Raw genomic sequence first — 5,675 nt, forward strand, 5'->3', positions numbered from 1 at the left:
CCCCCTTGTTCCTGAAACAATACGAAAGCAGATTTCGAGAAAATGGGTTGGTATGGACAAAGGAGTTCATTTCAGTGGGTATAGCCGTTAGTCAGTCCCACACTCACCTTTGTTCTGAAAATCATGAGAAGTATGAATAATTTTCAGCTTCGGTGGCATCTGCACAATTTTAAAATAGTTGAGAGTTTTCCGTTAGAATAAGACCTTGTATGTTTTCTTCTCTAATGGAGACACTACAAAAAAACTTTTTAAATTACATTTCAAATATGCGGCTGGAAGCATTGCATTATTTCCTGAAAATGATGGCCCACGGCAGGTGCCCGCGTGGGTGACCCAGGCGTGGAAAACCTACGAAGGCCCCCGCGCAGGAGGACCAGCTCCGTTGCCCTCACGGATCAACGATTAAAAAGTCCAAAAGGTGAATATTTTTTTAACGCCACAAATTTAAAGGTTTCTTTACTATAAACTTTCAAACAATGAATTTCTGATAAAAATTAGATGACACTTTTTTGAAATTCGAATCCTGACAATATGGATGTTCCATAGGGGCTACTACAGGGGTCCCAGCTCGATTGCCCTCATGGATCTTTATGAAAAATCGTAAATGTTCAGAAAAATATACACTTTATGTCAATATTAAACGTTGTAAAATTATATGAAACACCTACAAACCAAACCTTACACGAAACATTAAAAAATTTTATTATTAAGAAATTGTCAAATTTCACAATGAAATTCCTAAGTTATGTCGATAGAAATTTTACTCTAGCTTATTAGGAAGGCTTTTTCATCGAGTTTTAACTTGTAGGTTTAGTGCAGTTGTTAAGGCTCCCGACTGCTAGGCGATGGATTGAGGTATAGATATGTAGGTTCGATACCTCGTAGAGTTAGAAATGTTATTTGCAATATAATGTTTAAAAATATAATAGGGTGAGTGACCCAGCGAATGAACACTTAAGAAAATCACTGATTACAACTAGTCCATTTCACATTATAATAATCGATTATTCTTACAAAACTTTTGAAAATAGATTATTAAGAGTTTAAATTTCATAATCCGATAAACAAATTTTGTTTTTACCAAAAAGCTTTATAAAAAAAATAATTAAATAGTGCAAAATTAACGAAAACACCAGTGAATGAACACTGTGAGCCAATGAATGAACAGTAGAGCACCAGTGAATGAACACTATAATCACTACAAATTAGAATTAGGATTTAGATATAAAATTACATGGGTACATTACAAAATGAGCAATTAAATCATGTAAAATATTAGAAAGCGTTGCGAAATTTATTAAATACATTATTTCAATAAAAACCACAAGACATTTAGATATAAAGATAGGAGGGAATACAAAAGTTGAACACAGAACTAGGTTAACTTTTCCTAATTTTTATTGCAATATTTATTTTTAGAACATTTCTATCAGTTCTTTTAACCTTACAAAAAATACAAATTTTCGTTTAAAAATAGGTAACTCTTATTTATTGACTACAATAGAAAAATGCGATTTTTAGTACACATAACATTTGTAATACAGCACCTTACTATGTTGCTTTAGGTTAAATTAGCAAATACAATTATAAATCACAGTGTTGCAAAAAATGGAAATTCTGTAAACATTTATAAATATATATTGTTTAGTACGCAGTAGCACCTAGCACGAACTAATGTTTTTTATAGTTAAAAAACGTTTTCTAAATGCAAAAAAAGCATTAAATTTTTAACCTCAGAGTTGCCTTACCTTTAATTTAGTTCGCGCGTACTTTTTTGATGTTCTAACCAAAAAAATATACATTTAAACTATAACAATTTATAGTTTATGTTTATAGCTTCGATATTTATAGTCACATTAATTGAAACAAACTTATTTATATGCAAAGAAACAACAGCCAGGTCTCCGTAACCTGCAGTTTATTCACTTGACCTGCGGAGTGATAGTTTTACTCCAATAAATGAACACAGGGTTCGTTCACTGGGACACGGGCAATTTAAAGGTCAAGTAGGTGAACACTAATTTATTAATAAAAAAACGTACTTTTTGTGAAAAAACCCTGTAGGAAATTGAATAATAATATCTTACAACTATAACAGCACAACTTTGATGCAGAAAAGGTAAAGAATTTTTTTGTAAAAGTAGTGTAAATAAGGAGTTGCTTAGACACGTACGTTATAGTGGTCGATGACTTTCTCACCATCACTCACCATAATCGATGATGCTTCACATTCAAGAAATTTTTTAAATTATTTACAAGAATTTACTGCAATGTATTGTATATTAAACTCTTCAAAATTGCTTAAAGATTTCAAATATATAGAAATTCATAAAGACATTAACTTTCAATGGTTATATTTATATATTTTTCGCATTAGTTTTCATTCACTGGTGACTGTTCAGCCACTGGATCACTCACCCTATATGTATTCATGCTAAATGGGACTATTAATATTTAAAGTAAAAATACTCACAATCATAATTAATATTTATTTTTTAAATACTTTTTTTGTCATATCGTTAGAATATAGCAGTACGGTACTGGTAAGCACTGACGCAATACTGCGCCTATTCTGAATTTCCTATTGGGGCAGTAATGCGCCAGTAGCTATATCCAGTGCTGGGGCAACACTTACAGCCCAGCATAAAGTAGTGTTATCATCACAGAGACCTACCAATACAGATGCCAGCACTAGCAAAAAAAAGGGCCCCCTCAAAATTTGCACACGGGTTATCCAAGTAATACTTTCTTAATCATAAATGATGAGTGTAAAAAGTACTGAAAATATTTTGAAACAATGATTTCCAATGAACCCACCTTAATTAATGCATTATTTTCTGAAAATTCTGAAAAAAGAAAATAATTCCCAACTTCGGAGACATTTGGTCTCTTATTGAAAAAATATTAGATTTTGTCATCAAAATTATACTTTATCTGATTTCTTTCTTATTTGTAAAACTACTTAAGATCTGTTTAAAACATCATTTCTAATCATGCCACCAGAAGAAATGCATTACTTTCTTAAAATCATAGGATGCGTTTAAAATGTCTAAATTTTGTGCCATTTTATCAGTTTTTTTCCTTCTTTCCTCAATTCTTCTAATTCTTCATCCCAGCACCATTCCTCCCCATTTATTCATAACCTGTCTCTCCCTATCCACACCATATCTTCTTAAATTCTTTCCCTTCTTCCTCTCAATAATTTTTTTCCCTCCATAATTTTCTTTTTCTCCTTCTCACTCCCCACTTTTACTAGAAACATTCCTTCTTTTCCTTCCTTTGTCCCTCCTATTCTCTTGACTCCTTCTACCCTTACCTGCACTCTAATGTCTCGCAAAAGATTTGTTATTTCCATTTTTTCTTCCCCTTCTAATCTTCTTTCAATCTCACTGAGTCTTTTCTTCAATCTTTCATTCTCACTTCGGACGTTATTTTCATTCCCTTTAACTATTTCCTCATTTTCTGTGTTTCCCCCATATGCTTATTCCTAATTTCTAGACTGGGTACCCGTTCTTCCAACTGTTTTATTTCTCTAGATCTCTGTCCATCAAACCCATTCTGTCTATTCTCAATTCTCTCTAGCTTACCCCAAACCTTGTCTTTCCCCTCGTTCCAACGTTTATTTCATTCTTCCCATTTTTCTCTGACCTTTTGCACTTCCCCCCTTACATCGTTCCCCTGCCTATTCATATCCCTATTCATGTCATCCAATCTCTTTCTTGTTTCCTTTCTAAACCCTTTAATGACAGCTTCCAATTTTTCAAACATCCCCCCAACCCCCTTTCTCTCTCTGGTGTTTTCCTTTTAATTCTAACTCTCTTGTTATCATGTGCCCTTTTTACCTTTATCTTCTCCAGACACTCTTTTCCTTTTATCCTTCCCTTCACTACTAGTCGCGGTTGCCTTTTTTGCCATTCGTCCAGACTTCTGTTCGAACCCGCGTTGCCTAGCTTGTTAAGGCGCTGTAAATTTAAGGGCCTTCCGCGTTGCTAGACCGTACCTGAGTCCGCTACCCTCCCCACCCAGGTCGACTTCTCGGCACTTTCATTACCGCTGCTGTCACTGCGATCAACGTCACCCATCCCCCCACTTCCAATGCTTTCAGCAATTATAGTCTCAATGATCAAGCATCCGTTATTAAAACGGTATTCTCTAAGTTCTTATCCCTCCATGGTAAATTTCATTTATCTTGTGGTTTCTATAATGTCGACCGTAGCAGAGTTACCATGGTTAGGTTTAAACACAATGCGTATCAATAATGTGCCTTCTTATAATTAGTGGCGTTACCCTGAATTCAAAATACTCAAGGGAAATCAAAATAATTCAACGCGTATTTTAAGATGCCAAGAGAATTCAAAAAACTTAAAAAGGATTTAATATACTAATTGAATTGATAATAATTTAGAGAATTCAGATAATTCAAAAGACTTGCAGAAATACTTTATAATTCATGCTGAATTATAAAGAATTTAAGAGAATTTAAAAAAATTAAAAGAATTCTAAGGAGTGAAAGTGAGTTCTATGTATTTGTTTCAATTTATAACAGTATAGAGCAGGGGTCTCCACAATCCATAGGTGCAACGTGACCCAGGATTGCTCGGCCTTTTTCCAAGATCTACCAATTTTTTCGACGGAAATCTGAGACGAAATTTATGACCCCTCGTAAAAAATCCCAGTTGGAAGGGCTCGGAGAACCCTTTTTTCTGGTATAATTTGACGAAACTTGAAATACAAATTATTTTATTTAAAGTATTTGAACTAAGCAATGGCCGATAATTGTTCACAAATAAATGGTTTCGACATTAATGATACTAAATAATTTTAAAAAAATACTAATAATAAAAATAAGTCAAAAATAAATTTAAAGAGTTCTAAATTGAAGATTTTTTCTAAATTGAGAATTTATAAATAAAATTATTTCAGAATAAAACTTCGATAATATAACAAATTAAAAACTTTAAAAATTGATCACTTAAAATTCAAAGGAATTGAAATTGTATTAGCGCTTTTGAATAACAATAATTTTCAATTTGATACTACTTTCAACTACATTGGATGCTCCAAAGTCAAAGCTGCTTAAATTGTAGAAATTTTTATTTTTATTACTTTAAAAAAAATTAAAATTGATTTCGCAAATTTGTCTAAAATAAAAGATTAATTTTCGTCATTTTTACCGTCATCATTTTACCGTCTGGTCATATTGCTGTAACTGGAGAAAAAATTTTGATTGCCCTATACGGAGCATATGGAACCGATATTTCTTTGGATTCTCTCCGGTATCAACATTTCACGATATTAATGACGGAGAGTTACATGACTCTTGCTTCACTTCCACCTACAGAAGTAGCAGCACGGCAGCATCATCTCCGCACTTAACACCAAGTCCAAACTTGGTGCGGAGTCATGCAGAATCAAAAAGACTGGGAACGGAAGTGAACCAAGGCTGGACTCACTCCAATCAGTAAAATATGGAGCAGGACCCTTCATTTTACTGACTGAATTGAGTCCAGCCTTGGTTCACTTCCATTCCCAGTCTTGTTGATTCTTCATGACTCCGCAACAAGTTTGGATCTAATGTTAAGGTGGTTTTAGCGTGACTCAGTGAGTCATATGAGAGTGTAAAAAAGTATTTTTGATTTACATGGAATCTTTTGTGTTTGAAAATCCGAAAATTA

General features: G+C 33.4%; 1 protein-coding gene across 8 annotated transcripts in view; it reads right to left on the reverse strand.

Moving 5' to 3' along the window:
- LOC117179920 (interferon-induced, double-stranded RNA-activated protein kinase-like) overlaps window positions 1-5,675 on the reverse strand; it is a 262,085-nt gene that overhangs the window by 245,685 nt on the left and 10,725 nt on the right. Inside the window, exon 2 of one of the 8 annotated variants that reach the window (XM_033372132.1) lies at window positions 108-233. The exons of the other annotated variants lie outside the window; for them this stretch is intronic. The gene's annotated coding sequence lies outside the window, so the exon portion shown is untranslated. The remainder of the gene's footprint in view (window positions 1-107; window positions 234-5,675) is intronic. 8 annotated transcript variants of the gene reach the window in all.

The sequence above is a fragment of the Belonocnema kinseyi genome, chromosome 9, assembly GCF_010883055.1.
Source record: "Belonocnema kinseyi isolate 2016_QV_RU_SX_M_011 chromosome 9, B_treatae_v1, whole genome shotgun sequence".
Taxonomy (NCBI): domain Eukaryota; kingdom Metazoa; phylum Arthropoda; class Insecta; order Hymenoptera; family Cynipidae; genus Belonocnema; species Belonocnema kinseyi.